The sequence below is a fragment of the Botryllus schlosseri genome, chromosome 2 (assembly GCF_051294905.1).
Source record: "Botryllus schlosseri isolate E-star chromosome 2, Bs_hap1, whole genome shotgun sequence".
Lineage (NCBI taxonomy): Eukaryota > Metazoa > Chordata > Ascidiacea > Stolidobranchia > Styelidae > Botryllus > Botryllus schlosseri.
Genome location: NC_137237.1, coordinates 36,419,664 through 36,431,245, shown reverse-complemented (window position 1 = coordinate 36,431,245; position 11,582 = coordinate 36,419,664). Strand labels below are relative to the sequence as shown.

Below are 11,582 nucleotides of genomic sequence, written 5' to 3'. Positions count from 1 at the left end.
TCATTATCTTCACCCCATCAATTTGACATGTGTATTATTGTATTTCCCGTGTGACCATGACGACAGACTGAGTTGATGAACAGAGTCAATATATTTAATACAAATACATGGAGCTACTGAATATTATATAAGTATGCGCCGCTCACGCATTATGATCATAGTTCACCCGATATACAGGGTATAGCATTAAGTCTTCGAGGTTATTCTAATAAAAGCAATAATGCAAAAGACAACGTATCTCACGATAGGTTTAACAACGGCTGTTGTGACCGTTTGGGGTATGTCTCGGTGATGGTAGGCAAAGGTGGATGGCATCATGGGGATAAGGATACAGGATTCGACTACATCACCGAGCCGTTATCCAAATCGAGCGACGTCACCGAATCATCGAAGAAATTGGTCGAATACACCAAGAGGGAGTTTCTCACGAAGGAAGTCGTCAAAGTCGATGACAATATCTACGTCGCTATAGGATGGGCGTTGGCCAACAGCATCATGATCGAAGGTTTGTATGAAACTGTGTAAAGTGTGAATTTGATTCTGGTTGAATCGGGCTATCATTCTTTTTACATTCGTAGGCGATGATGGAGTGATCATCGTCGACACAACGGAAAGTGGGGAGAGCATGAAGAGCATAATGGTGGAATTCCGCAAAATAACGATGAAACCAGTGGTTGCAATTGTATTCACTCACTTCCATACAGGTAAACGCTCTAGAAATCTGATTTCCTTGTGAGTTTAAAATTTGCTCCAATCTGACTAAACTATAGTTCCCGATATTTCGTGATATTTTCCGCGTAATGTCGTTTTGACTACATAATCTAGGCGCAATTGGCGCAGTGCTATTATGTTCCACCGCTGCAATACCAATGGGTTGCGGATGCTGTAGTAGGGAGAGAGGGAAAGGGACGCCAGAAATTTCGAAAGTTGTCTGAACCTCACAAAAATTAACAGAATCTTATTACAGATGTATTCAACTTGATATTTTTCTTCGCACCACGCGTGATTTAAGGTCGCTGGGTTTTCTTGGTTTCGATGTGGGTACCACCTCCCGAAAACGAATAAGCAGAATTTACACTTGAGTCTGACTGTATTCGCAATTGTGAGAGAACGGTATGTTCAATGTTCGCAGGAACGCCTGTGGCCTTTGACAGTGTTTTAAAGGTATTTTGGAGGACCGAAAAGGTCCCAAAATTTCTCCAGCGCTCTCTCAGAATTTGGACTTGCAACTACAGTAGACGTATAGTTGTTTCTTGCTATGTCTTGTCGATAATACGAAAATAGCCTACGATCAATTGTTCACGTCCGGAAAAAGAATAAATGGAGGTACAGCTAACAGCTGAATTAAAGAGTTGTTCACAAAAACGTGGGCCTTTGATTCTCGTCAATGTTTATTTCTGGTTATGGCGCCTAATGATCGATTTTTACATGTGGAAACATAACAAGCAGAAGCCAACAAGCACACTTTTTGTGATTGTGCGGCAAACATGTCTGGCGGCCTTGTTGGACACGCTGTTTGGTCACTTTCACAATCGCTGTGCCTTGTCGAATAAATGATTTTACGTTCGTTGATTATACGTAGTTTAGATGCCTAGGTTTGTGCCGTATCTTTAGAGATTAACGTTTGTCCTAAAGTAACCTTAGAAATCAGAAATAACGTAATAACTCTTGTATCTTGCGAAACCTACATCCGAATTAATTCTATTCCTTCTGGACTCCTCTCTGACTTAATCCTAATATTATGAAGCTTATGATGTCATAAACGCATTTACTCAACACGACGTTTAGTTTTAGCAATTGGTTTTGAAGTAACTTAACCGAAGCTTCTCTTAGGTGGGAGAATATTTTTGGCATTATATAAAGCAGGGGTCACGAACGTGGTGCCCGAGGGCTACCGGTAGCCCGCGAGGACCAGATTAGTAGCCCGCGGCCGCAGTAGCAAATATTAAAATGAGAGATTTGAAAGTCGAAGCGGAGAAGGGTTCCATATGAGGATCAGTTTAATATGGGTCAGTCGACATAGGAGCGCAGTTTCCGATCGGGGCGTTGCTCCTCTTCGCCCACGCGGATGCTTAACGGTAGGGTTAGCTTTAGGAGGATTTGTCTCCTTTTCTTTGGTTTTTGAAAATGTCCTCCGAGGATGCCTAGATGTCCTCCTTTTTAAGATTTTGTCCTCTTTTTTGCGATTTTTGTTCAATATATGGCAAAATTTGACCGAGATACAGTAAATCAGCACTGGACTAACGCTCCGGCGGCTATTTCGGGACCTGAGCCGGAAAGTTAATCTTTTTTTTAGTCAACCAGCTGAAAATGTGGAAGAAAAACTGTATTTCGGGCGCTGAGCGTGAAAGATGACCTTTTTTAGTCAACCGACCACTAATTGGGAAGAAATTACCATTTTTTCAAGATTTTCTTCCGGTATCCTAAGTTTAAAAAGTTTGAAAAAATGTTTTCCCGATTTCAAAATATGGTAATCCTACTTAACAATAATCTGGTTAATATTCCGGAGTCTCGACTCGGATAATGGCGCTTCGTCGCGCAGTGAGGCAACGCAACTGCTGGGCCCAGAGAAGCTGGTGTGAGTCCCGGTGAGTGAGAGTTTTCTGTTCGTGGTAAGAGACGGATACCCTGCCCTGTGCTCTGAATGTCCAAGTAAAGGAATCCAACTGAGCACGGATAAACGGCGGGAGTAACTGGTACCACGTCGTATTAATCAGTACCCAAAAAGTAGCTCTTGGTTTCGAAAAGGTTGGCGACCCTCGATATACAGTTTGCGATAGAAATTTAGAATAGACTATTATACAAATATCGCTATTTTTGGTATTTAAATGAAACACTAGCGGTCTCTTAAAACTACTTAGCGGTCACTCAAACCAAACCTTAAAAATGGCCTTTGAGATGATCACGTTTCTGTAGGGCCGGACTAGGTACCAGCGAAGTGGTCTCCCAGATAGATTGACAGCGATAAAACCTTGTCAGAAAATGAGCAGCACAATTCGGTTGGCGCTTTCAATGTTAATATGCCCAGGCTCAGAAATTGCCGGAGATGATTACTTCGGTCTCTGTAATCTGAGCCTTGCGGTACAAATGCCATCCGCACAGAAAAAGAATGGACTCGAATGGACTTGTGATTCCTAATTTATTGAGTAGCGACAGACGTCCATAGCTTTACTGGTATATCAGATCACGTATATCCAAGTAGCAGCGAGTGTCCATTCACACCCAAAGGGCCAAGGGTTGTGCGTGAAAACAGAGCCTAACTCAAAATAATATCGCGCCCCTAAATCTATCGTGTCTACGTGCCAGTGCTGAGTGGATCGACAAATTCTCTGGTCCTACTCAGAATCTGTTTTTAAAGCTCTGGTCCGACTCCTAGGGCGGATTCTAGAAATGACCGTGATCCTGTTCGAAAAGAAATTTTAAAAAAGGAAATTTTAAAACTCAAAGATCAATTCAAAGTAGAAGTAATTATGCCAACTTGGACTTGCATGGGGTTTGTTTCCATGCACGTTTCACTTTATCTATTGATTAGATGGTGGAAGAGGGTCAGGTTATCCTATTCTTCGTAAAATGTACTGGTCCGGCTCCGAACCAGCTCCGGCCGAAAATAAGAAAATCCGGCCAGATATCCAATCCGACTCCAGTCCATGCCCCGCCCTACTGCGTGCAGACCTTCGAGCGTACCTGTTTGCATGCATAATTTGGATTAAAATGTTGAACTCGATTTATAAATCGTCATAAGTCTGAGAGGATCAGGTCTCGTGAGTCATCGGTGTATGTCCATTGTCCACACCCGTATATCAGGGGTAATATACGGGAGGAAATACACACTCTTTTCGTTAAGAGTGCGGTACCAGTAATATTGAAGAAAATCGTTTGAATACTTCGAAAATTTCTCCCGTGGGGCGCGAAAATAAATGCACCCCGGCGTTTCATAACATTGTTATTTGGGATTTCGCGGCGTGGTAAGCCAATAAATATAAATAGATAAGTATTGATGTCGCTCTTACCAAACCTACCTCATCCGTGAATCGCGTAATACCGTATTTAATTCGCTACGGAAATGGTGTGTGTGTGTCTGTGAAATGTAGCCTAGTAACGATGAAATGACCCTATGTGCAGGGAAGACAGATGCATCATGCCACCATTAAAGCTTTCGGGATATTATGAAATCTGAAATTTCGACGCGGACCGCATCGGGCCACGTGTTCGAGACCTCTGGTATAAAGGGTAGTGATGAAATTGCCTTTAGATGGATGGACAGATTTTAGAGCGTTCCCTGGATGAAGTTCCCCAGTACTCTTAAAAAATGATTGCCTCTCCACAGCCTTGAACTGATAGGTAGAATATTTGCAGATCATATCACCGGAACGACCGCATTGATTCAAGAGGAGAAAAAGGTGCACCCGAACACTACCATTGAGGTCTACTCACATGTGATTACCAAAGAACTGATGTTTGGATTCAGTAAATACTCGTTTCCTTTCGAATGTAGGCTCCTTGAACATATGCTCCACGGCTATTCATTTCTAGGCGACACATACGAGATCGGCTTCAAAAGAGGGCTGAGACAGGTGGGAGCTATTTTACCACAGCAAACTCCCGTGACTGGAAGTGGATTGGGTCCGTTTCTCGCGTTGAATACCAATGCTAATCTCGCAATTACCATTCCGACAATTACATTTGAAAACCGTGCCACCTACATGATATCCGGTAAGTCTTTTGATGTCCTAAATCTAGGTGTATTCCGTCCATGACATCGTTACATCTCTCGTTGAGTGTCGGTGACGGCAGACTCGAAGATTGTTTTCTCATAAATCATCAGTACGAATGTCCACTTTATAATCGGACATCCCACACCTGCGTTACTCTGCGTTTTATGCCGTGATTATTTTTATAACGTGACCATATAAGTTGCATGAGCTGAAGTTATTGTAAAGTTTTTTTAATTCTTCATTTGATGACGATTTCCCCGCATAGTGCCAACTGAAAATGTTTCAATACATTTTCCTTTTTATTTTAAAATGTAGGCTTATAGTATATTAGTTTTGTACTAGCATGTGATAGAGAAAGATCCGGCCCATCGAGGTATACTTTGATGATGGATATTCGATAGCACCTATAGGTACGGTTACCATACGTCCACCTTTAGAAGGACCTGTCCTCCTTTTTCGCAATTCGTTCTCCTTATAGCTTCGAGAACGATTGCTCAGTGTACACCAGACCTGGGCAAAGTGCGGCCCGCGAAGCTATTCTATGCGGCCCGCGAAAGGTTGCTGGAATTCAAAACATAAAACTTGCTTTTTGAATGACTAAAGTCATAGGCTGTATCAAATGAACAGGAAATTCGTTTACTCTGAAGCCTGTTCATTGCCACGAGTACGCCGGCAATCCAGATTCAAAACAAAGGCAACGTGGCAAAGTATGAGTAGCAATTGAAGTCGCAAGAAATCACTCTCTCCATATAGTTTAGTGCAAACCTTCCTTGTTGACATTGTCACAATACGCATTATACGGTGTTTCTCAAATTGTGACGTGATACGTTTCCAAATCCCTAATTCGTGAAACAAGTCGATTAGTGCTCGCGAATCGCGATTATTATATGACTCGTCAACGTCATATCTATCACCCATAAAGGATTAACGGTCATGCCAAGAAAAACCGAAAACTGAAATTCAAATAAGGTTTAGGTTTAGAATTTAAAGCACTAAATATTCGCATACTGGAGTCAGGGGTAAACCCATCCTTTCAGTTTTTGCCGATCATGTTGCCGAGATTAAGGATTTCAATTAAAGTCAGTCTTATGACAAAAGCACGAAACACTCGGTCAAGCGAGGGCGAAGTTCAGAAAAACTGCAGGCTTCGCTCAACATAAAGACTATTTAACCTGCACATTGCTCGGAAGGCAGCAACCAAGAAAATAAGCTTTGTACAATTGCATATACATTTCAGTAGTGTGGATCTCGAACTGGGAAACGTGAGAGCATCAGAAAGGTGGCGCGAAGCCGAAGTTTAGTGAAAAAATTTTTCGCGCCCCGCGTGATATACGTCCAGATTATAGTTGTTGCTCTGAGTATTGTCCGACTTTGATATTTCACAATTCTCTCATCAACAGCCATAATCTTCCATGTCATCAAACTATCTGTTAGGTTTGCTAGCATTCTGGTTACACTTTTTAATATTTTGTGATAATTGATAAGTTAGCGGGAAGTTATTATTATTATTATTATTACACGGGTATTACAGTGACGCTTATCGCCGTTTAGGCCTTGTGCGTCACGACACACATATAGGTACAGTTCAGTATCATCGTAGAGTCAGTATCTTCAACATCATGCTTCCTCGTTGGGCGACTTTCAATCAGCGCATTAACTCTTTCACTCTTTCTCTTGCATGCGTCCGTATTCGGGTCTCAGCTGCCGACTTTATGAGAGCGGGAAGTTGCTCACTATCATAAAGCGAGGCGTGCCTAAAAATGTTTGAGAACCACTGTTTTAGAGTCTCAATAGAAGAACGTGGATATGGGGTTTAAAGAGAGCGAAAATGTATCATGTTTAAAAGATTTTCTAATCATGACAGCTAGTGGATATTTTTTAATTAACCGTCACTTTCTCATTACCTAATATCGATACATTCACCGAGCAGCATTTATTAACAATGTAATTTAGAAACAAAGCTGAAGAATATAGCTAAATTTATTGACTTGGCCCGCCAACGTATTTATTTTCCTCATTTGGCCCGCGGACGAAAATAATTGCCCACCCCTGGTGTACACTGTACAGAGTGTACACAGTGTACGGTGTACATGGACAACTAAAAAGATTCCGGCATGGCTGACTAAAAAGGAAGGTCCACTTCAACCATTTTACGTGGGGAAAGGGTCTTTCGGTTGCAAAAATGACCTTTTTCAAGTTAACCCAATAATATTTTACCTACAAATTTCCAAAATACCCGTTTTCTCGTCCGCTATTATATCGTATGTAACTCGTAAAAAGTGCCCTCTTTTTCGGATCTCAAAATATGGCAACCCTACCTACTAGGGTGGAGTGAAAAAAAGAAAAATTTGAATTTCCAAAAGTGCCTTTGATATTTGGTCCCAAATCTTGAATGAATTACTTCTATTATAATTTCAGGTTCCTGCACCCTCTAGTGGCCGTGCAATTTTACCAAACGAGCCGAAAATTACTAATTTTGCGATATCTTGATACCCACTTATGCTAGAATGCTAGTTTTGGGCTTAAAAGCTGCGGAAGCAACATGTTTCTATCTCACTTCCATAAAATTTTGTCTTGAAAATGTACAGAAAAAAAGTTACAAGCAAATTATTGATTTTTAGGCCGCCAATAAAATGTCGGTTGGTTTTACCAAGTGTGCAATGCCAATTTGCATGTTACAATTTATTACATTGCTGCTTTAACAACAAAATCTTGTTTGGAGGATCTACGAGTTGATTTATAAATCAACCTAGCATAATTTTGATTAGTATAGAGAATGATTGAATTTACATCACGAACTTTCATCATATTACATCATCACAAACCTTTATGATATGAACTTGGTAAAAATGGTATCTTCCTGTTCATGTTCAACTCTAAAACAAACGATAGGCCTAGCCTAGATTGTTCAAAAAGTGAATCAGTTACAGTAAATCAGCTATATAATTTATATGTACCTAATACCTGTATGTTTTGTTGAAAATGACGACTTTGATATCAAGTGAGACATTGGTAAGCTGTTTTATATATTATACATATTATACAAGCAGTTGTACTCATCTTTGGGATATTTTGGAACTTTGAGAGTCAACCTCAAGTCTCCAAGTAGGAGTGATGATAACTTAATTTGATAGTGTTCTGGTTTCTGGTGTATCTTGGAGTTGATCATATAATACTCTGGTATAATGGTGTTAAAACTGACTCCTCCATGTGTAGTATCATATAATGCTGGCTGTATTAACAGGTCGCTGTAATATACTCTGCTATGTGTGTGTATTGAACTGATATTGTCTGGAAGATGTACAGATTCAGAATTTTATCATGTTCGACTTATAGCCGATTGTGGTTTATCATATGTACAAGTATTTGACATAATGTTAACAGGAAAAAGATCCAAGTCAGTCGGTGCTTGCAATAAGTTGAGCTGTGGATAAACTTTTCAAAGTATTGATGGTTTTCCTTCTGGAATACTCCTTGCTAAAAGACGGTTGAAGACAGTTGTTTGATCACAACTAAAGTGATCAAAGTTGAGCATACCCTCAATCACTTGTCTTTTAGTTGGGAGTATTCCAGAAGGAAAACCAACAACACTTTAAAAAGTTTCTCCACTGTGCAACTCTTGCAAGCAACAACAGACGTGGATCTTTTACTTGATAACATTATGTCAAGTACTTTACATATGATAAACGACACTATGCTATAAGTCGAACATGATGAAATTCCGAATCTGTACTTATACTAGACAATATCAGTTCAATTCAAACACATAGCAGAGTATAATGCAGCGATCTATTCATGCAGCCAGCGGCCTATGACCTTGTACAATGTGTACATGGAGAAGTCAGTTTTGAAACCAATATACCAGAGTATTATATGATCATGATCAACTCCAAGATACACCAGAAACCAGAACGCTTTAAAAATGAGTTATCATCACTCCTACTGGGAGACTTAAGGTTGACTATCAAAGTTCCAGAATATTCCAAGGATGAGTACAGCAGCTTGTTCAATATGTATAATATATAACCCAGTTAACCAATTTTTCAATTGATACGAAAATCGTAATTTTCAACAAAACATACAGGTATGAGGTATGAATGAATTATATAGCTGATTTACTGCAACTGATTCACTTTTTGAACAATCTAGACCTATCGTTTGCTGTAGAGTTGAAAAAGAAGATACGCGTTCCACCAAGTTCATGACAAACGTTTGTGATGCTGCAATATTATGAAAGTTCAATCATTCTCTTTTCCTCATCAAAATTATGCTAGGTTGATATTTAAATCAACTCGCAGGTCTGCCAAACAAGATTTTGTTGTTAAAGCAGCAACGTAACAAATTGTAACATGCAAATTGGCATTGCTAACTTGGTAAAACCAACCGATATTTTAATGGCGGCCTAGAAATTCAATGATTAGTGTTATGTTCTTGATCTTGTTTCAACAATAACTCATACGACGAGGTTGTAATATGAAATCAGTATATTATACAGCAGAATAACTTTAAGACAGGCGACTCTATCCAGAGTTCAGTTAAACGAAAGACCAGTAGACAACAGAACGCAGGGTATAAATACAAAGCACGACACACGAGGAAATAATGATTGGCGGTTATTACTAATCCTAGACAAGTAAGAAACAAACGATACCCACGTAAAATGCACGAACATAACAATTACCTTGTCAATTTTTTTCTGTACATTTTCAAGACAAAGTTCTATGGAAGTGAGATAGAAACATGTTGCTTCCGCAGCTTTTAAGCCCAAAACTAGCTTTCTAGCATAAGCGTATATCAAGTTGCGGCAAAATTAGCTATTTACGGCTCGTTCGGTGAAATTGCACGGCCACTAGAGGGTGCAGGAACCTAAAATTATGATAGAAGTAATTCATTTGAGATTGGGGACCAAATATCAAAGGCACTTTTTGAAATTCAAATTTTTATTTTTTTCATTCCACCCTACTACCTACAGATAAGGTCTTACAGTCTACACTACCATTCTTCTCTTCCCTCGGCTATCGTGGAATGCTGAGCGCCCAACGCATACCAGTTTTACGCCCAGTTGGTCAGCCGGGCGGTATAGTGCTCTACCATTAGGCTATCTCGTACGGCTGAGACAAAACATAGCATCGGAATCTAACTATACCCGTTTGCCGCAACCCACATCCAAGCATAGCATATTTCAAACAGCTATTGAAAATTCGGCATTTGGTGCAAATATCGATTATCGATACTACATTCAGGGATCGAAGTGGAACTGATATACACTCCCGGCGAGACTGACGATCAGATAACGGTGTGGCTGCCGAAGGAAAAAGCCGCGTTGCCTGGCGACAACGTTTACAAAACATTCCCGAACCTTTACGCTATCCGCGGAAGCCCGGCCAGAAACAGCAGAAGATGGTACAGAAGCATCGAGGCTATTCGCAATCTTAAACCTCAGCACCTTGTGATGTCCCACACGCAGCCGCTATCGGGAGAGACTGCCGTATCTGACGCGCTACAGGTGTACCGAGACGGCATCAAATACGTTCATGATCAGACCCTTCGGCTATTGAACAAGGGTTATTACCCGACTCAAATAGTTGACCAAGTCAAGCTCCCAGATACTCTCGCTTCGAACGACTTCCTGCAGGAACATTACGGTACAGTACACTGGTCTGTTCGTGGAGTGTTTGCGAATTATCTCGGTTGGTTCAGCGGTAATCCGAGAGATTTGGATCCCATGACTGATGATAAGCACGCCGCGCGTATGGTACGACTGGTGGCGTACGCACAGAGACAGAAAAAAGCAAGCGCTGTCGAAGTAATGCTACAGGAAGCCCAAATATCGCACCAAAACTCACACGACCACTATCTGCTGACCGGAAAATACCTCACTGACGACGATAAATGGGCGCTTGAACTGGCTGATGCCATACTCGCCATGGATGGAATCAACGAAAACTTCACGTTTGTCGCCCGGCAGATAAAGATAAGCGCTTTAACAGCGATTGGCGTCGAGAAAGTCAGTCCGAATGGTCGGAACTATTACCTAACCAACGCTATGGAGACTCAGTTCAACCTTGACATCCAGCGAACAAAATCAGCACGGGCGTACGTCATCAACACATCCACCATGGATCGGGTTTTCGGAATGCTGTGCGCGAAAGTGAACGGCCTGGTTTGTCAGCACAAGACATATGGGATGCGGTTTTCGTTTTACGACGACGAAGATTGCGCGGTGACATTGCACAACAGTGTGTGTGACGTCATAAATGACCCGGATTCCGACTTCGCGGAGAACGTTCACCTCAAGTCTGACTCAAGCACCCTCAAAAGCATATTCGCTGAAGAGCTCGACTTCGACACTGAATTAACCCTGGGTACCGTGAAAGTGATGAAAGGAAATGTCAACGTTTACAAAGAGTTCTTGGGTTGCTTCGACCCGGTTAATTCACCGTAAATTCCAAGTTCAAAGTAATATCCAGCATAATTATTAGAATATGATTTCATATCGTCAAATATTATTATCGCACCCTCCGCAAATTTATGATGAATGCACGCACGATAAAGTATACCTCTCCTTTTCCGCGATGTTTTGATTGATTAGAAATACAATAACATCGTTCTGAATTAAAACGGATTTACCATGACTGATTTTGATGTAAAAACACTCGTTGCCATTCAAGCACATCAACGAGCCAGTGAAATGTTATCAGTGAAAGACCTTATGTGGTTGCCAAGCATCGGCACAATAACAGCTGTTATGGACAGACTTGAGAAAACTGCCAATTTAGTTCGTTGAATGTAAACCTGCTAACGTTTTTATTCGCGTAATTCCAGTTCTAGTTGCAGATTTTGAAAAGGGAGTAGCTCTAGATGTAC

At 40.9% G+C, this 11,582-nt stretch overlaps 1 pseudogene across 1 annotated transcript; it reads left to right on the top strand.

Annotated features, from left to right (window-relative positions):
• Positions 1-205: 205 nt before the first annotated feature.
• Positions 206-11,336, top strand: LOC145434520 (linear primary-alkylsulfatase-like; annotated as a pseudogene). Its single transcript, XR_013913436.1, has 5 exons — positions 206-505; positions 579-704; positions 4,357-4,467; positions 4,534-4,713; positions 9,959-11,336. The product of XR_013913436.1 is annotated as a linear primary-alkylsulfatase-like (transcript).
• Positions 11,337-11,582: the final 246 nt, after the last annotated feature.